Here is a 21,597-nt window from a genome sequence, read left to right on the forward strand (position 1 = left end):
CAAATGGACAGGAGGCTCTGCTCCACATATGCACTCAGGGACCCACACTCCTTCCAGCCAAGGCTCCGTCCTCTGCAGGAGCCTCCAAGTCCTAGTCCGTCAGTCCGTGGCTGTGAATGATGGTGGTGGATCTCATTTGGGAGATTCTGATGGGCCAGGCCTGACAGTGGCCCCTTTGGTTCTGGCTCCAGCAGCCTCTTAGCACAAACCTGCCCACAAGGAAAGCTAGCGGGTGTCCTAACTGTGCGCCTGGGGTATCAAAGCGGATGGCACCTCCGTCTGGATCAAGGTTCCCAGAAGCCATGGCATGAGGGTTGCCACTGCTTCTGGGCCTCGCAGATTTATACCGAATGAGCCCGACTTGACGTCATAGAGGGTTGGAAGAAGGACAAAGGGGAGAGACGCACGCCTGGAGCAGCCGTGGAGCCCCGCGTTTCTTTTATGCCTATGGGTTCTGAATGCTGAGGCCACACAGTTCCTCCCTCTGTCCTTGGCCGTCTGCTCCTTTGGAATCCATTAGTGAGCTCCGCCATTGTTTTTCTGATTTCATTAAGAATGTCACCGAGACACATGCTCTGCGGTATGCCACTTCAGTCCTAAGTGGGGCATTTCTGCTAGATGGATCGATTCTTTAAATGACAGCATCTGTCTGCTTGTACGCATTTATTTATAATTCTTCCCTTGGCAATTAGAGCCGGGGAACTGGTGAGCGGGAACCAGCTGTTTGAATGAGCCGGGAAGGGAGGCAGAGAGGTGATCTGTGAAGGGGCACCAGAGCCCTGGCCAGAAGCAACACAAATGGAACAGATGCCCCCAAATACACAATCCCAGGGAGGGACATGTAAATCACGTACGCTGCCAGCCCGGAGAGACAGCAGCGGAGCTGGGTGAGCCGGAGAAGCCCGTGACAGTGGCTGGCTGGGTCTGGCCCTCTTGGGGACTCAAGGGTGGCGCGTGGGAGGACAGCAGAGTCGCTGAGGGGGTGGTCCCTGCTGAGCTGGACCCTCTGATGAGTCCCTGTTGAGCTCAGGGTGAAATCCTCTTCCCCCTGGTCCACACAAGACCCTACAGAGGAAGCCCCGTTACTCCTCGAATGTGTTGTGTGCACCCCTCCCCAGCCTGGCCTCTGAGGCTCCAGCTTCCCCTGCCTGGAGCTCTCCTCCTCCGGGATTCCCTCCACCTGGGATCCCACGTCACTGCTCTGAACCGACCACAGAGGCCCCCGATGTTCAACGGCCCAACTCGGGATTTTTCAACTTTCCCAAGGCGTGAAAGCGATACGTGTTTAGTAGAAACCAGACCTGGAGTTTTCAGTGTGGATCTTCCCCCTGGGTTGGTGACACGTGGCACACATCCTTGTGGGATGCTGGGCAGGGGCAGCCGGCCAGGCGATCGCCGGGGTCAACCGCTGACCCTCACAGTTATCCTGTGCCCACATAACCCTTCTGTTTGTCGCTTTCAGAACAGTATTCAATTACTGGAGCTAGTCAAGACTTACTTAGAAAATATAGGCTCTGGGGTGCCTGGGTGGCTCAGTGGGTTAAAGGCTCTGCCTTCGGCTCAGGTCATGATCCCAAGGTCCTGGGATTGAGCCCCACATAGGGCTCTCTGCTCGGCAGGGAGCCTGCTTCCTCCTCTCTCTCTCTCTCTGCCTGCCTCTCTGCCTACTTGTGATTCTATCTGTCAAAAAAATAATAAATAAAATCTTTAAAATATATATATATATGGGTTCTGTGTCAGATGCTTCTGGCTAACTGCAGGCTAATCTAAGTGCTCTGCATACCTTTAAGGTAGGCGAGGCCAAACTTTGATATTTGTAGTAGGTTAGGTGCTCACGAAGCAAGGTCCTTGTCTGTCTTGTTCACTGCTGAACTGTACCTGGCACACAGCAGGTGCTCAGTAGAGATCTGCTGACTTCATGAAAGTTTATTTCATTTCGGGGTGTGGGACACATTACCCACTCTTTCCCTCCCTCTCTGCAGTTTGGGGGGAGGGGTGTGGGTCATCGAAAGCCCGAGTCACTTAGGGTGGCTCCTTGGGGCTGCAACCCTGTATTCTTGATCTCCGGGGCTCCCCCCAGGGTCTAGCCAGAGCCTGGCACCCAGCAGGTGTTCAGTGAACTGTTGAATAAGGAGATGACTCAATGACCCAAGCTGACAGTCAGCCGCGCTCCAGGCAAAAAAGAAGGCATCACCCAGGGGCGCCTGGCTGGCTCAGTCAGTGAAGCCGCTGCCTTCAGCTCAGGTCATGAACCCAGGGTCCTGGCACAGAGTCCCGCACCCGGCTCCTTGCTCAGCGGAGAGCCTGCTTCTCCCTCTGCCTGCCGGTCCCCCTGCCTGTTCATGTTCTCTCTCTCTCTCTGATGAATAAATGAATAAAATCTTAAAAAAAATAAATAAAGGCATCATCCCAATGCTCTCTTCTCTTTCCTTGCCCAACACCAGCGAGTCTGACCAGCAGCACCTCTAAAATCCACCCGTAATGCAACCTCCCGTCTCCGGTTCCTCTGCTGGTCCCCTGGCTTGGGCCACCCCCGTCTCCCACGCAGACAACCTCAAGGCCTCCCCTGTCCTGGCTGCTACTGTTGCGCCCCTACAGCTTCTTCTCCGCACAGCCGACAGAGGTGACCTAAAACTCCTTTTCCTGCTTGCCACCCTCTAGGATGTGCAAGTGTCGTCTCCAGGTCACCTCCTCCGAGACGCCTCCCTGACCACCTCCATCTCCTCTGGTAACCCAGACCGTGGCCCAGTCCCGCAGAGAGGCATGGCCCCGGAGGAGGGGCCCGAGATCCCGGTGGGGCTGCCCTGTCCCCTCCCCCACCTCTTCCCTTGGGCTGCTGTGCTCCGAGCAGTACCGCATTTTGATCCATGACTTTATCTTTTCGATTGTTCTTCCTTCCTCCAGTTCCCCCCTTTTCCTTCTCATCAAACCAGGCAGCCGTTGCCTCGGGGGAGAAATAGAGCAGAAGGGGTGGAAGAAATAGCTCATAAGTCTTTTTTGGCTTTTCTTCTCTTTTAGGAGACGTTAGAAGCTGCAGGGATTCGAGGCGCCATGAAACATCTTGGAGCAAGAGTGGGGGGAGAATGGGACCCCTCCACAGATGACAGACAGACTGCGCTTGGCTGGGGAGGGCGCGGGAGGGAGTGCTGCCAGGCCTGCATTTCCCTGTGGAGGCAGCCCGGCCCTGGGGAAGAGACTGCCTCTAAGACCAGAGACCCCAACTGAGGCCCCCTGGGCTGTACCCTGCGGCCCACAGTGATGCCTGCTTTGGGTCGTGCTCTTTTTTTCCTTCCCAACATTTAACAGGTTGTCTATTTCAAATTTCCCTGGAAAAATTCAGATTTGTAGTTGGACTCGAAGAGGAGACCGGGCCAGCAGGAGCTTGCTGCTCCCCGCAGACCCAGCCCGTCCCCTTGGTTCCTTTTTCTGATCAGCCGAGCCCCTGTGGGCATCTGAGTTCCCCAGCTCTGGATCACGGGGCAGAGGCAGCCTCAGTGAACTTCCCAGGGTCTCTAGCCACAAAGAACTTCTGGAGAACTGAAGCCACAAAGAATTTTGAAACGGTCGTGTGGACAGGAACGACGGGCATCTCAGGGGTAACCCATGACCGAGACCCCCACATGCCCCACCCAAACTGACTAACATCTCAGCCTGAGACGCAGGTCCGACCCCAGAAAGGAGCAGGCCAGACCAGAAGGTTTGTCTTTGCTTTGGTGCCGGCCTGGCTCAGCGAAACAGAAGGCAAGAGTCAGGGAGAATCAGCGGGTTAAGAAAATAAATGTTAAAAACGGATATAGTTCTCAAGCCATCCAATTTGTAGGTGACAGGAAAGGCGGAGGCCATACATTGCTCATTCTTTGGGGGTCCAGTTTGTCCCCCCAGAAACAAAAATACCATTCTTAGGGTGGCACAGTAGGGGGCCGTTTATAATCTCCAACTCCTGAAGGCGTCAGAATCATCTGGTGTTCAAGGCCCTTCAAACACAGATTGCCCGGCCCGGCCTCACTGTTTCTGATTCAGTAGGTCTTCAGTGGGGCCCTAGAAGCTGTCTTTCTAGCAAGCTCCTAGGTAATGCTTATGCTGCTGGTCTGGGGAGCGCTTTTGGAGAAGAACCCATTTAGAGAATCGTGTTAATGAGTTCTGACAATCTTATTAGGTAGCTATCTAAGAAGAAGCAGGAGGGGAGGAAGGAGAAGGAGAAGGAATAGCCAGTGCAAAGGCCCTGAGGTAGGAACAGGATGGCTTAGGGAAAGAGTAGCAAGAGCTTGAGGAACAGTAGGCGGTGGGCAGGAGGTGAACATGGGATGCGGCTGTGACCAGGAATCTGGATGATCTAGGAAGTATAAGGCAGCCGCTGGAGGATGTTGAGTAGAGGAGTAACGGGGTTTAAGCTGCACTTTGCAGGCATGGCTCTGGCTGCTGTACGGACCAAGGACGGTGCGGGGCTGCAGGAGACACTGGCCCTGTCCAGGCAGAGGAGAAGATGGTATAGACCAGCACGGGAGCAGCTGAGTCGGGATGAAGTCAGTAGGGTTGGGAAGGATTTCAGGCATCGGGGGATGGAGTCTGCCAAAGCTAAGACGTGGCCTTGGGCGGGGAGGTAAGGACACGCCTGCCCCCACCCCTCCTGTCCGCAGGGCAGGGGAAGAGCACCCACAGAGATCCCTGTACCGTGTGTCCCGTCTTTAGAAGTCAAGTTAACACTGCCATTAAACAAGATATATCCTGCCCTCCTGTCCTGGGAAATCTCTCTTTGTCGGGACCCAGAAAGCCAGGTTTGCATTAGGACTTCTGTGATTCCTCGGGATTCTGGGACAGAAAGTGGCTACCAGGAGAGACTGGGGCAGGGACCTCTGAGGTGTGAGCCCCCCCTTGTCTGCATCTAGGACCTGTCAGGGTTAGGGAGAGGATGAAATCAGGGCTGACATCCGGGTTTTGTCTTGAGCATAGTTGAGCCCGGACCCATCCTCTGTTGTGAAGTTTGCTTTTTTCTCCCCTAATATTTCCCTCCCCCAGGGCTGCGCTCCGGTCTCTTTCTCGTCTCCCTCAAAACTCTGCTTTTGCAGGCTTAAAGCAGACGGGTCTTTGCCACTGACTCTGCGACCCCAGCCAGTTCCTTGCCCTCTTTGAGCCTCGGCATACCCAGCTGTGTATTGGGGCCACTGAATCCTTCTTCCAGCCTCTCTGCCACTTACTGAATGAAGAACGCTTGTAGAATGTGTGAGGCCGAGACGGCAGTACACTCACCAGAATCCCTGTGCTTTTTCCTCTGAGCCCCTGGCCTGCATTTCCCAGTCCCCGTTGCCATGGAAAATGACCACAGGATGAATTTGCGGCTCACGACATCACCTCCAAACCTGCCCGTTACATCCCCCCCCCATGAGCCTTCTTGCCAAACCCCTGTCTGCTGGATGAAGGGCGCCAGCAGATGGCTCTGATACCTTAGAACAGGGCTACATCCTGCCTGCCACCTGTTTTTTGTCAGTAAAGTTTTATTGGCACACAGCCACGGCCATTCATTTCATATCATCGATGGCTGCGCATTTGTGCTGTCAGGGCAGAGTTAAGCAATTGTGGTGAACTCTATGATGCACAGAGCCAAAAATATTTGCCTTTGGGCTTTTACAGGAAAATCTGCTGCCCCTTGCCCTGGAGGATGGTCAAGGCATGAGCTGGGAAAAGCCTGGAGCCCTGAGTAATGACCTAGAAAGTGGCTGCATGGTTGCCAGGAGCCTCCATGTGGGACTCACCATGAGCAAGAAGAAAAGCTTATTGTGTAAGCCTCTAATATGTTGCGATGTCTTTGTTACAGCAGCTGGTAGTGCTTATCCTGACTCATGCCATGGCTGCTACATTGTTCGCAAACAACAAATGATCACTTCCTCCCAGAGGCCATGTCAGGGCAAGAAGGAGCAGGATGCAGAGAGCCAAGAAGAGCTCACTGCCCTTCCAGGAGCCCGAGAGTGAGGCTCTCCTTACATTTTGCACCCCAAGGACTTCGCTTGTGTCCTTTTCTGTCCCAGCTCCGGGAAGAAGCCAGACTGGTCCAGCTGCTCCAGTGCTCAGAGCAGGGCCAGGCCAAGCGCAGGGAAACGGAAAAGCAGCCGTGTGCTCTGGCCTCCTGTCTCTCATCCATGTTTCTTCTTATCCACGGGCACAGATACGGTTTCTCGGATTTTTTGGTTCACGCGGGCCATGTTCACGCGTTCTGGGCCCTCCCAGAAATAGACCCCATGTCTCTTGGCCCCAGCAACAAATTCTTGCAAGAAATACAGCTCCCGGGGAAGGGGAATGTGTTGCGAGCTGGACAGATATCCCCAAGGATCGACCGCATTCAAGAGCATTTCTGTGGCTGAAACCAAAGAGGCCAGTCTGATATTTGGGGAGACCCCTCCCTGTGGGCGCCCGACTCGCTCCAGAGCTTGACGATGGCTGTAGATCAAAACGGAAAGAGCTGTTTTATTCTGGAACACGCTGAGCTCAAGTGACTCTGATGCAAAGGTGAATTTCAAAAATCAAAAATTTTTCCCCCCCCCCGCCACTTCTTGGTCCCCACCCCAGAGGCCTGCAGGGACATGCGGAGGTCAGGGCTTGTGGGAGGTTCGGTGCCTGGTGGGGTAGCAGCCACTCCCAGTGGGTCGGATAGAGTTGTGAGCACAGGTGGGTACCCTCTGGGTAATGCCATAAATACCGCCGATAGAAGGAATGGGACCCCCGAGGCCAGAAATTCTCATAAAAGCAGGTACATCTGCGTCACCACCGCTCATCAGGCAAGCAGGCCTGGGGAGCTGCAGGTGTCCACGAGCTCATATACCTGCCACGTGCCCAGTGCGGGAGGGACAGCAAGCCCCCCTCCCAGCGCCCCGGGCCCTAAAGATATGCAGAATTAAAAGTGAGAAGAAAGCTTTTGGGTTGGTTTGACAGAAGCAAAGCGAAATGTAATGTTTCATGTAATCTCGACTTTCCCTAGGGAGGAAAATCCCTTGCTTTTATGAACAAGAGGCTTAAGTCACGGGATGCGTGAAACACCCACGTGGGGATGGCCCGTCCGTCCATATGCAAAGTCCATGCATGTGCGAAAAGAAGCACGGACCTCTGGACCTCTTTCCCCTCCATCTGGGGTCCTGGCCACCAGGCTCGGGGGAGGGCTTCCTTATGGCAGCTGCCCACAGGCTCCTGTCCTGTTCTCTGCTCCCCCCCACCCGGCACCCCATCTTCTGCGTCTGGGTCTCCAAAGACCGCAGACGCCTTCTCCTGCCTCTGAATGTTCAACTATGTGGAGTCTTTGCCGTTTCCCAGCTCTTGTCCGACTGGAACATCGCGATCCTTCTTCCAGACCCCTGGAGCCTGCGTTTGGCCGCAGACACCGTAGGAGGACGGCCTGCCCAATATCCATTTCCCCTTCTGATATCCGAACTCGAGTGAATATATATGTTTGGTGGGGTAGGGATGGGCTCATGGAGTGTGACCCCGGTCACAGCGACTCCCCCAGCAGACTCGTGGTTGGATCGGAGGTTCCCAAACACCCTCCCCCTCGTGCACACGGCTGGGACGGTTTGGACTCAGACCATCTGCCTTCCATTGTGACTTCTGCGTGATTTTCTCGCTGTTTGACCTCGGGCTGGTCCTCAGGAATATTAATAGTATTCTGAATGCCGGAATATTAATAATGCCTCCTGGGTAGCTCAGTCGGGTCAGCGTCTGCCTTCCGCTCAGGTCATGATCTCTGGGTCCTGGGATCGAGCCCGGGTTGGGCTCTGTCCTCCGCCCTCTGCCCCTCCCCACTACTTAGGAGCATGCGCGCTCTCTCTCTCTCTCAAATAAATCAATAAAACTTAAGGAAAAAATAATGCTGGCTTCTCAGGCTGTTGGTGGGGCTGGACCCAAGTGTGAAGTCCATGAGGGTGGGAACCTGGTCTTGCTCGCCATCCCGCGTCCGCATTACACTGTGGGTGCCCGGTGCGTGCCTAACAGACGTGCATTGAGTGGATGGGTGCACGGGTCTCAGCAGAGTGAGTGGTTCGAGAAATCATAGCCAAGAGGCTACTAAAGGAACCCCCAAGCAGCATCCGGGTACCTGTGGGAGATGTGGGGAGGAAAGGGTTAAGTGCTGGGTCTCCCCCCTCCCCCCCAACCTCTCCCCATCAGAGCAGATCAGCTTTTATCAGATTTATGCAAGGGATTCATTCCTGAAGCTATGCATTATTCAAGACTAAATTTCCCAGTGGGATCAATGTAAAGCAAGATCTGCATTATTTCAAAATCCGAGCATACGGCGAGTCTTTATTAATATTTTTAAATCGCCTGATTTCCAAGTCACATGATGCAAATTTGCATGAAATGTGACACACTGTCTCAGCGTTCTGGACACGAGTTGGCGGGCAGAAAGTTTTCTGAGGGTTGAAAAGTTCATACCCTGCTACCCACCTTCCAGATTTGTGGCCGGGGTCCGTCGTCGGAGGTGGACTTCTGCTGTAATCATTTGGTATTAAAAGCGGTTAAAATACCAATGTTGGGAGACGATTTACTTTTACAAAAATCACAGTTGATTCAAACTGATTTGAAGGGAGCCGTGTGAATTATTGAAAAATTAACTGCTGTGTCTTTTCTCACTGCTTTAGGTTCATCGGAAGGGAATAAGAGAGCTCTTTATCCCATCTTCTCCCTGGGACCTTTCTCTAAGCTTGGGAGTCCAGAATGTAGGGAGCTGCCTGAAAATGCAGACTCCCGGGTTCTCCCCCACCCATTCTGGGGTGGCCCCAGGATTCTGCATTTTTAACAGGCACTTCTGGAGACTCGGATGTGGTCATAAGAATGCTGGAAGTTTAAGGAGAGGAACTGAGCTAGCCCATTTTGGGGAGTGGTATGCAGAGGTGAAAGGGGTTGCCATTGAGGGGGAAGGGGACATTTTGGCGTTGGGGAATAGGTGGGCAGATGTCGAAGGTTCTGGAGGTGGTGGCGGCGGTGTGGCTAATTATTTTGGTCCGAACCCCAGCAGGCTTGTAAGATCCACAGAGAGGAGACGTGTCTAGGAACAGAGTGCCGTCAAACTTACAATCTACATTGCTAATGGACTATGACTTGATTTAGAAATATAAAGAAATGGGACCTATCTTACATGTCAGAGTTACGGGATCACTCTTACCCGGAGCCCCAGTAAGAATGTCAAAGTCCCTTGCTTGGGGTGCCTGGGTGGCTCAGCAGGTTAAGCCTCTTCCTTCAGCTCAGGTCCTGATCTCAAGGTCTTGGGATCAAGCCCCGCATCGGGCTCTCTGCTCAGCGGGGAGCCTGCTTCCCTTCCTCTCTCTGCCTGCCTACTTGTGATCTCTCTCTCTGTGTCAAATAAATAAATAAAATCTTAAAAAAAAAGTCTCTTGCTTGCATTTTTCAGATGCTTGCTTTCTTAGTTTCTGGAACAGATGCGATGCTGTATTTACATAGTTCAGAAGTCAGAATGCTATAGAAAGAGATTTATAAAAAAACACCTCAATCCCTTTCTCTGCAGGATTGCGGTCTCTCTCTTCCCTTAGCTGACATTGAGTAACTTTATCTTTTTCCAACCATTCTTAATGCGAGTGCAAGCACTGTGTGTGTGTGTGTGTGTGTGTGTGTGTGTGTATTTGTATGCCCCTTACTTACTCAAAACATAGCCAACCGCCCATACTGTATCATGCCTTGGCTTTTCCCCTTACCAGTATGTTCAGGAGCTCTTTCCATACCCTCACACAGAGAGCCATTTCATTATGATATATATGATTTCACACTTGCGCAGAGGGGTACCCTGGGATTCGCCGTTCCTGGCTCTGGAGAATGGATTCTTCAACTGTCAAAAATTCTGTGAGCCAGTGGACAGCATGTTGGTAGCTTGGAACTGGCCTGGTTGGAAGTATTTGCGAACAGCAGAAATGGGCGCGCTCCTTAAGCCCGGGCTTCCCCTCTTGGAGAGCTGCTTGTTAAACATTAATTGTACCGCGCCCGCTGAGTGGCTACCCCAGGGCTTCGCGGACCAGCCTGCTCTACCTGGAGCCTTGGGTGTTTTCAATATTCTGTTTTTCATAAATGGTGCTTTAGGGAATATCCATTATCTGCCTGGAGAGGGAAAGGGGACTTTTCCTGCTGTTATCAGCCATTGTGGCCTTGGAGCAGCTGTGTTGGCATATCCAGGGGCTTAGTTGCAATGCCCGTTCTCAGGCCCCACCCCAGAACTACAGAGGCAGGCAGGGTCTGTATTTTAAGGGGCCGCTTGGGGTGCACCAGCACTGAAACCCTTGCAAAGTCGCCCCCAACCATCTTGCCTGGGCCGCGGCTGAAGGTGGGGCCCGGAGCACAGGGGCGCACCCCCTCACTCCTTCTCCCATCACAAATGTGGGAAGCATTTTGTTGCTGTCTGTGTTCAGGACTTCTCCCTCGGGTGAAGAAAGACCCTTTTGGGGCACAGTCGTGAAACCTAAGCATTTGGCCCAGAACTTCTGTAGAACTGGTCTGGGGGACCCACCCAGGGCTTCCTGGTGGGGGCGGTGGGGGGCGGTCCTGAAAAAGCAGGAACCCCCAGGTTACCTCTGTGTGTGTGTGTGTGTGTGTGTGTGTGTGTGCGCGCGCGTGTGTGTGGCCCGAGAGTGGATGTGAGGAAGGAGGAAGGGGCACGTTGAGCGCCGCCTGCTGGCGAATGGAATGGGGTGCCCAGGCTTGGTGGGAACAAGAGAGAAAAGGAAATAATGGTGACATTGCAGGCGGGTTGCAGATCCGCAGCGAAGAGACCGTGTTCACGCATGCACACATGGATGCACACACGCACGCCCGGGTGCACACCCTACGGTGAGTGACCGATTTCTGAAGCTGAGGCTGCACCAGGTGGGTCCCCGGAACAGGAGCCTCCAGGTGGAGAAAGCAAAGTCAGGATCTAGGCTCTCGGGGACAGTGTACCCACCTCTACCTGGCCAGGAAGCAGGGGGTCCACCTGTCCGCAGGAGGAGTGGTTAACAGTCACTAGGAACTTGCATTTTCCAAGAGCTGCTCTTGCTTTGTCTGACTTAATCCTCCCTGTAACAGTTCTGTCTGATGTGTGGATTAAATGCTCGGTAAATGCTAGTTGAATGAATCAACCAGCCCTTGGAACTGGATGTAATTACTGCCCGGTTAGCTCTGACTTGATTTCCTGCCACTCTACCCACTTATCGTGCTCCACGCTGCTCCCAGCCTCTCCAGGCACACCTGCCTCAGGACCTTTGCATGTCTGCGCCCGCTGCCTGAACGCTCTTCACCCAGCATCCACGTGGCTGCCTCCTACCCTCCTACCTCTCCCTCAGGCCTGTATTCTAATTGGCCCTTTCCCGTGGGACCTTCCCCAAACACCTTAAAATTACAGTACCCCCCCTCCCTTCCCTCTCGAACTTTCCCCAAATTCCTACTCACATTCTCTATATACTGCTTCCTGAGTGTGTTTGTTGTCTGCCTTGCCACTAGGATATCTGCTCCTTCAGGCAGAGATTTCCGTCTGCTGGCTCACTGCTGTCCTGTGGGTTCCTGGGACAGGGCCCGGGGCAGCCTAGGTGCTCCGTAAATATTTATTCATCACATGCAAGAATTAATTAGCTCCCTTTGGTCAGAGGACGAGACTGAGGCTCTGAGGAATGAGCTGATCCCTGTCCAAGGTCATCCGGCAAATAAATGGCAGAGGCTGGATTCAAGTCCAGGCTGACTCTGGAGCCTGGGGTGTGGGTCCTGAACCCTGGCGGGGGAGGGGAAGTGTCCGACTGGTCCTTTTAGGGCAGTTGTCGTCCGGGGAGGGAATAAGGGAGGAAAACAAATTCTTTTTCCCCCAAAGGCCCTGATTAAGAAGAGAAAAACAACCAGGAATTTAGGAATACAGGCAATGCTGAGCATCTAAAAGTGCGGTTCGAACTTGGGCAAGCCTCGCCTCTTCACCAAGGACAGGATGGTCCTACACAAGGAAGAAGGACTTTGGAGCTCCCGGGGCAGCAGACTGAGGGGGGTCACTACGGGGAAGGTAAGGGTGGGTCAGTGAGGTTTGCTCTCGATTCGCTGGGCGGGTAAGAGTCTAGAGGTGCCTCTGGTGATCTCCTCCTGTCCTTTCTGATAGAGAGGGGAGGGGGGCACCTTTATCAATTTATGTTTAGCTCTTAGGTGAGTAGAGGGACAGCAAAGAGATTTGGAGGTAAAGGCAATTCTGGCAGAAGCCAGAGTGGACTATTTTGAGGTGGCCTGAGCGGCCCCCAGGAGCCAGCTGCAGGTAATGGGGTGACGCATTGGGATGGAGGCCTGGCTGGGACATCATTTTCATTGTGCTTATGCCTCAAGGGATGAGGTGAACTTGTTCTCAGCCTGTGTGTGGGGCTGTCTGCGTGGACCCGTGCCCTGTTGGATGGCCCCGCCCTGTTGGAATCGGCCCGCCCCACCCAGGGTCCTGGGAGTGACCTCTCGGGGCTTAGTCCACACCAGGGACACTCGGTGGTGTTCATGGCTCCGTTAGATGACATAATCAGGGAGTGAATTAACTTCGGCTTTTTTGGCTGTATTTTAAAGGCATGTTTTAAATGGTTTTTTTTACCCCCCCCCTTCGGAGGCTATGCACTCTTCAGAAATTAAATTTAGACTGTGATTTTATTACCCTTTTTATTTAATTTATCCTAACGGTTGCATTCAAGCTGGGAACCAGCTGTTGACTTTGAAAAAACATTGTTCAATTGGAAGGGAGCGTTTTAAAACTTAATGTAATGGCTCTAAGTAATCACTATAGCAATTACACTCCATGGCGCGGCGCGTCACTCGGGGCACAGGCGGGATTGGGAAGGATGCTCAGGTGGGCAGAGGGGAGGCTTAGGCAAGAGGCAGGCATGTGGACTTGGGGGGAAGGGGACGCGGGGGGTGGGGGACACGGAAACCTGCCAGCCACACACGCCTGCATGGGGACTGGTGCTAGCATGGAAACCCGTTGGCCAGAGTCCCCCATTCAGCCCAGGCTCCAGACTCCTTTTGTCCCCCGCCAGCCACGGCACCCCTACCAAGAGGCTTTGCTCTGTCCCCTGCTCCTCGCTGGGAATAGGATAATACGACAGGTTCTGAGGTCGGACACCATTCAGGGGCTTGAGCTGGACGTGCCTTCATGTTAGTCCCTCTCTGCCTTTGGATTTATCCGTCTATTCACTTAAACGCGGTGGCACATTGCAAGGAAAGTGGGCACAAAATATTCCCATCCCTTTATGTGGTTACTTTGTAACCACCAAGTACAAAGTGTATGTGGTGTATGTGGTAAGTCCACACAGTGTATGTGGTGTGTGTGGTAAGGCCACATGGTAAGTCCATGTGGTCAAAATGGACTTACCATGTGGCCAAAATGACTTACCACATACAGCCACTCGGGCTTCTCCCGGTAAGAAATCGAGCCTAGCTCTCTAAATCTTGGATCTGAGCTTGCTTAGGGGATGCCCACAGGGTTGGGTTGCTGATGTTAGTCCCTTCTGTCTGGCGTTAGACCTTCTAGGGAAGAAGGCTGGATGATGAGAGACCCGGTAGAACATGCTTGGGCTGGCCCGCCTGGGGGCCCAGAAGCAGCCGGCAAGCATGCTAGGGACCACCTTAGACCCTCCTGCTCCAGGGAGCCCATCTAGCTAGACCTCCCTAGTCATGCGCTGAACCAAGTGACCATTGGCTGGAACCACTACATTTTGGGACAGTTTGCTCTGCTATAAAAGTAAAACTGAATCCACCACCACTGGGCAAGTATTTAATGGCCCCTGACCCAAGACAGGCATTGCACTTGGCCGTGGGGATGAAGAGCCCCCTTGATCATGGTTTCTGATTGGCTGGTCACCTTTTGCCTGGGGTAGGGAGACCATGCTATGCTTCTGTCCTGCCCTGTTCCGCAGATGGCATGGTCCCAGGGTCCCAGACTCAGCTCTAAACCCATCCCTAACATTACCCTGAGATGGGCAGTGGGGACTGTCCATAAAGCTTAGCGTTGATGGCATCGGGCTAATGGAGGGGGTGTGTTCAAACCCTCCTTCTCTGTTCCTTAACATTTGTCATCGTAAGCACTGGTGATAGACGAGACAGTCTACATTCCCGTCCCCTCTCCGTGACCTTCAGCCAATGGACTCAACCCCATTAAGCCCCAACTTTCCTATGTATAAAATAGGGGTGATACTAGCCCACTCACAGGATCACCGTCACATAATAGATTCTCACACAGTGAGAGGCTTGGTGCTGTCACTCCCTGAGTGTCCATCTTTGAAAGGGACTGACTTCATGCCCTCTATGGGTATCCACCACCTGGGGATGGTGTAGGGATGAGAAGTGATGAATGTGTTTGGAGGACTCACCGCTGGGCCTCATGTGTGAAACATGCCCCAGACTCAGCAAGGGTCTGCTCGGTATTGTTATCAACCAATCAGGGTGGGTTACCGGGGAATGCTCCGGGCCAAGGCTAGCTTTTCATCCCCAGGACTGACCACTCGGGGTGCTTCCAGCAGACTGTCCCCCATCCTCCCCACACAGTTGCCTTTGCTTCTGTGTCCATGTGGCCAAAATGACTTACCACATACACCATTTAAGAACTTTTCTTCTTTTCTTCTCACTTTCCTTTTATGGAAAACAAATGGTTGTGGGCGCCTGGGTGGCTCAGTTGTTAAGTGTCTGCCTTTGGCTCAGGTCATGATCCTGGGGTCCTGGGATTGAGTCCTGCATCAGGATCCCTGTTCGGTGGGAAGCTGGCTTCTCCCTCTATCACTCCCCCTGCTTGTGTTTCCTCTCTTGCTGTATCTCTCTCTGTCAAATAAAATAAAATAAAATAAAATAAAATAAAATAAAATGGATGGTTTCAGAATGGCAACTAGTTTCTTTTTATTTATTTTTTTAAAAGATTTATTCATTTATTTGAGAAAGAGAGAGAAAGAAAGAGCATGAGTGGGGTAGGGGAGAGGGAGAGGGAGAGACAATCTCGGGCAGACTGCGAGCTGAGCGTGGAGCCCGAGTGGGGCTCCATCTCACGACCATGAGATCACGGCGTGAGCTGAAACCAAGAAGAGTCAGATGCTTAACCCAATGGATCACCACGCACCCCTCAGAATGGCAACTATTATTCCCTGATCGATTGGTAATGTCTGTCCGGAGTCAGGAAAGGAGAGCTTGCCCCACAGGGCTGGGTGGGAGGAAGTGTCATGATCCATTAGTGATGCCTGCAGGGGGAAGGGTGGAGTGTGTTTGGTGCTGCCCCAGACTGCTGGTCCAGGGGCCTGCCTGGCAGCAGGGAAGCAAGAACTCAAGGATGTGCCACGGACAGAGGAAGCTCCACTCTGCTGGGGACAGGAAGAAATGCCCCAGGGGCGCCTGGGTGGCTCAGTGGGTTAAAGCCTCTGCCTTCGGCTCAGGTCGTGATCCCAGGGTCCTGGGATCGAGCCCCACATTGGGCTTTCTGCTCCACGGGGAGCCTGCTTCCTCCTCTCTGCCTGCCTCTCTGCCTTCCTGTGGTCTCTGTCTATTAGATAAATAAAATCTTAAAAAAAAAGAAAAGAAAAGAAAAGAAATGCCCCAGAAGACACCCCCCCACTAGTCGCCGCTGGGAAGGGCAGTCCTATGGGTATCCTGGGATATTAACTTTCCAGTTACTTTTGCTGCAGCTGCTTTATCCCCAGGTCTCCTGAATGGAATCAAAGGCCACCCCGAGAGACGGTGGCAGACGATGGCCATAAAAGTTAATGTCCTGAGAAATAGCCTGGAGGCTGCAGCCTCCAGGAGAAATAGCAACTTTAATACAAAATAAAAACAAAGCCAGGCCAGGCCGTCCAGAGGCTCCAGCAGCTGAGGCCCAGGATGGGGTGGGGGTGGGGGGAACCCTCGGACCAGAAGTTACAGCGAGGCCAGGATTGAGGATTTCCAGTCCTGACCCCAGCTCTGCTGTGCAAGTGTGTCCTCACACCAAGGACGTCTCCAACACCAGCTGGGCGTCCTATGACTCAACCGTCCACCCAGAGATGGCGTCAGACCGGGTTAGGGCTCCAGCCCACCAGACGGCCCCTACTCCAAACACCCGTTTGTCCAGTTTGGCACCTGGGCTACTGATTGGCTACCAATTGGACGTTCCCACCAAGCCACGCTCGGGGCTGGTTAGTTTGCTGGAGCCGCTCTCAGAGCTCAGAGGAAACGCGTTACTTACCAGATCACCAGTGTATAAGCAAAGAGTGGAACGATTGAAACGCCAGGCAGAAGAGATGCTTAGAGCAAGGTATGGGACAGGGCACAGAGCTTGCAGGCCTTATCTGGGCATCCGTCTCCCTGCGTCTCCACAGGGTCCCCAACCCAGGAGCTCTCCTCTGGGTTTTGATGGCGGTTTCATCACATAAGCATGACTGATTAAATTGCGGCTGTTGGTGATTAATTCCATCTCCAGCCCCTTTTCTTCTCTTTGGGGCTCAAGGCGGGGGTTGGGGGGGGAGAGGACTGAAAGTCCCTCAGTCACATGGTTGGTTTCCCTGGCAACCAGCCCCCATCCTCAGGTGCTTTCCCAAAGTCCCCTCATTAACAGGGAGTCAGGGGTGGTGGAAGGGGGTTTGGTCTGCATCTCAAGACACCTTGATCGCTCCTGTTTCTTGGGGCCGGAAACAGGGACAAAGACCAGGCTTATTTCTTACTATAAATCACAATATCCCGGGACGCCTGTTCAAATCATTTTTGGGGGGTACAAGGACCTGGCCTTCGAAATACATGGAATAACACAGGCGTCTCGTGAGGCGGAGACAAGGCGAGAATGTGATGCACTTAGCAAGTTCTTAAAGGCCTGTCAGAAGGAGACCCGTTAAGTAAATTACGGTTACCCATAGCCGTTGAAAATTATGAGACAGATTTACAGACATTGTTATGGCATCTCCTCCCATAAATATTAAGTGTAAAAAGCAGGATGATGAACGCCTTCCTGGTGGTGTCTCCACTTGAAGGGGGGAGGGGAAGTTGGGGGGGGTGTCTATTAGCGTCTGCTTGTATTTGCATGACTCTCTCTAGCAGGGGAACCCCCGAAAGTGGTTACAGGGGTCCCCTGTGGGGACTGCCAATGGGGACGGGGTGACTGGGGGACAAATCACATTCCGACTCTACGCCCTCTGATACCAGTTCTATTTATTACCGCCGTGATCGCTGCTGGGTACTCGTCTTGTTAATTGCAGGAAAATGTCCCCAGGCGATCTGGATGCCCAACAGGTTCTGGAACCACCAACACCATCCAGGGCACCAGCCCACTCACATGCAACGTCAGTATCGAGTTTGTGAAGAGCCCTGGTCCCCTAAAGGTTATTTATGAGGCCGGGGGTCTGGGTTTCCCTAAGAGGACTCCAAAACCCTGTGGGCAGGAATGATGTGGAGAAATAGCAGAGATCCAATCTTTCCAAGTGAAGGAAGGAAGAAAGGAGCCTGGGATTGTTCTAGGCTGGTTCTGCATGGAGTGATGTCAGGGAGACACAAAAGAGAACGGAGTTCTCCCGCTATTGTGCCGCTGTGTTTCTAATTCTGTTAGTTATCAGGCCTTCTCGTGGGGGTTACTATTGGGTCCCTTGGGGCTTAACCTTCCAGACCTTGCAGCTGCTTGGATGCTGTCCCAGTGAGGTTCCCTGGTGGCTGGTGGCTATTTCCTGGTATTTGGGTGCTCTGATCTGCAGGCCTGCTGGGGTGGGCCTGGGACCTGAGTTGGACTTGCTGGAGTTCCCAGGGCTTAGGGACACTTATGACTCTGGTCTCTTTCTGGGCCAGGCTCTCCTCTCCCTGATTCCTTGGTCCCAATCTCAGGCATGGTCTATCCGTCTCTTCCTCCAGATCCGACCTGAGTAGGATATATCTGAGTCTTTTTTTCCCCCCCAGAAAAACCCTTTCCCCTTCTTCATCTGAGAACTTCCAAATTGCTTCATTCAAAACTGTCACAGTCATCTGGGAGAAATGGGGAAGAGAATTATGGGTGGGCAAGCAGGCCCCAGGACAGTGGGCTGCGCTCAGTGATGAAGGAAGTATTCTTGGGGAGAGTGAAACTCTCTGAGCCTTGTCTAGTTATATTGGTAGTTGTCTGTGGTCTGGGGCATCGTGGCCTGTGTGGGGGATTTGCCTGGCATGTCAAAGGCATCTGGTGGTGTTGGTATCCTCAAGGCACAGCTGACTCCATTTCCTCAACTTGGAAAACCTGAGTAGTGGTGTCACTTACAGAGCTGTGTGTAAAAATGGACAACACTGCACCTGGCTGAGTGCAGATAAGTGTTAGCTGAGTTTGGACTTGGGTCCTACTAGGAGAGGGCACGTCTCTGAAGGGACTGGGACTTCCATCCAGACACGCACAGTTCTTTCCTTCTCCTGGCAACCCGACAGGAGCAGGTGTCTATGCTGAGATGGGCACCATGGGGTTGGCAGAAACAAAGACTGGACTCGCGGTTGTAGGTTGTAGGGAGAAGAGTTCTTGGTCTGCACCAGGGTGGGCATTGGAGACCTAGATGCATTCTTGGGTAACTGAAACCTTCCAGGCATCATGGCACCAATGCCTAGAGAGTCAGCCAGTTGGATCTCTAGAGGCTTACAAGACAGAGACAGTGGTCTAACCCTTTGGATCTGGAGGTCACTACAGCACAACTCAGTCTGCTCCCTTCCACCTTCACTTGTCCCTTTGTTCTGGCTGCCGATCTGGGCCAGCTTCCTTCGCGTGTGTGATCCAGAGTCTCACTGACCTCATGAAAACCCTGTAAGAATTTAGGGTGGCATGTGGAAAGCCCTGGAAAGGAATCTATGTAGCCTTGAGTTAGTTTTGGCCCTTTCCTGGACAGAGCAGTCAAAGTGAACTAAAATAAAGCTGATTTCCTCCCTTCTGGTTCCTTCAAGCTCCTTCATCTTTGGGTCCTTTCAGGATTCATAGATGTGAAGAAATTCCTAAATGGGGACACCAGCATCCAAACTTATCCCCTGAATTGTGTAGACCCAAGCTGGAAGGATGAACGCAGAAGAGATCAGGGAAGAACCACCTTTGAGATGGGCTCTGTAGTTTTTCCCAAAGTTTCTGGAGCAGATGTGTTGAGTGACTTCCCCCCAACTGTCCCCCCCCGCAGCCACCAGGAGAGTGAAGCTTCAGTGCCGCCCAGCAGGCACCACCTCATTTACATGCTGCAGAAACAATTTTTGTGAATTTAATTAATCACAGTTTATATGCTAATAACCCTCAAAATATTTTTATGGGTAAATAATGGTTATTCCCCACTGTGGGGGGAATCCGTTGATTCTAGTGTTCATTTATATTTTATTTCTCATTGTGTGATTAGAGAGTGAGGCTGATGTCTACCATCATGATAGGAGGAGAGAGGAGTGATTTTCATTTCACAGATGAGGCCTGGAGAAAGTCGGCTCTTTCTGGTCGATGATTGATGTCAAGTTGGGACAGCTGGAGAGCCCAATCCCCAACTTTTACTTCTGGGTCTCCTGGTATGACATCATGATTATAATTCTACTATACTCATTATCATCACTATTACTTCCACCACTACCATTATCACTGCTTAAAACCAGTTTTATCATCACCCTCACCATCCTGCCACCATTATCCCTACCACCATCACCACAGTCATCACCATCATCACCACTACCATCACCGCCATTACACAATCACTACCACCATCATCACCATCACCAACACCACCAACACCATTACCACTGCCACCAACACCACCACTACCACCACCCTCACAACCACCACCACCACCAACAACCACCAGCATCACAACCATCACCATCATTACCACCATGACCATCACCAATGCCACCACCATCATCACCACCACTAACACTGTCACCAGCATCACCGTCAACACCATCATCACCACCATGACCACCACCACCACCATCGCTACCATGATAACCATCATTGCCACCATTATCACTACCATCATCACCACTGCCAACAGCTTCACTAGCATCACCATCAGCACCACCATCACCACCACCAACCACCACCATCACCATCATCACCATCACCACCACCACCACCATGACCTCCACCATTACTGTCACTATCACTTCACCATCACCACTTCCATCATCTCCCTCATCCCTGTTATCATCACCACCACCACTATCGCCACCATAGTCTTCAACGCCACTGTTGCTATCACCATCATTACTGCCACAACTTAGCATCCCAACCTTAAGTACCATCCTCTGCTTTAGAGATGCTTCTTCATCCCATCCAGAAACCCCAACCTTTTTGGGCCTTCCCTGTCCCACTTTCCCTTTCCCAACATCTCGCCCTTTCACATCGAATCCAGCGCTGAATACCACTGATTCTACCTCCTGCACATCTCTTCGTTATGTTCTCATCTTTACATATATATACATGTGAATAAACAGATATTCTCCATATATATGTTCTCATAATTTCTCAGTTGATCTCCTGCAAAACTGGTCCATTTCTAGCCAGTGTGGTGCTGGAATGTCTTCCTAATATGAAAATCTGACTTCTGTTGATTAAAACTTTTTCTTATGGCCTCTTCCTCATCATTGGTACTCAGCTTGAGTGTTATATAAACTATTTCTGTAGAGAGTAGTCAAGATACTTCATATTGGCTTAAACATTTTTTATTGTAATGTTACTCAGCTATTTACAAACAAAACCAGGTACCACTTATTCTTCATGCAAATTTAATCCACCATTCATTGTAAGATACAGGATTCTTTCAGAGGGAAAAAGTGCTGTCGGTTGTACTTTTTTTTTTTTTAAGAATTTATTTATTTATTTGACAGACAGAAATCACAAGTAGGCAGAGAGGCAGGCAGAGAGAGAGGAGGAAGCAGGCTCCCTGCCGAGCAGAGAGCCTGATGCGGGACTCGATCCCAGGACCCTGAGATCATGACCTGAGCCAAAGGTAGAGGCTTTAACCCACTGAGCCACCCAGGTACCCCTGTCAGTTGTACTTGTAAGAGGCCATAGATTTTAAGATGGATCCTGATTTCAGAGTCAAAATGTGACAAAAATTATGTTTTAGACTCAATGACAAAAGAAGTTCCTAAACAGCGATCAGACACACACAAATTAGGAACTATGTACAAATAAAAGTGATAAAATTCAAATTAGTATTGTTTACCTGACATGATTGATGATGTAGTCTTGGTGAAGCTAATTTGCCACTTACTAAAAATGAATTGCTGTTCTAGCCCAGGTTTTCTTGAGTTCTACTGCTTCTCTTATTTTGGGGCTGGGAGAAGTAATCCTCCTACCTTTTTTTCCCTAAGAACCTTCATTGCCAAAGCAGGCCACCGATTGGCCTTTATCTGGCACAAACACATCATTTGTGTATCGGTTCTACATCTCGTTCTACGCTGGTTGTCAGGGGCATGATCCAGAATGTGCTGGTGTCAGGTGAACACACCGTAGTGTTAAATATCCTTGCTGAGGGGCGCCTGGGTGGCTCAGTGGGTTAAAGCCTCTGCCTTCAGCTCAGGCATGATCTCAGGGTCCTGGGATCGAGCCCCACATTGGGCTCTCTGCTCACCAGGGAGCCTGCTTCCTCCTCTCTCTGCCTGCTTCTCTGCCTACTTGGGATCTCTCTCCCTATCAAATAAATAAATAAA

This window comes from Mustela putorius, unplaced genomic scaffold (genome assembly GCF_011764305.1).
Source record: "Mustela putorius furo isolate JIRA1106 unplaced genomic scaffold, ASM1176430v1.1 tig00004039_pilon_pilon_pilon, whole genome shotgun sequence".
Classification (NCBI taxonomy): Eukaryota; Metazoa; Chordata; class Mammalia; order Carnivora; family Mustelidae; genus Mustela; species Mustela putorius.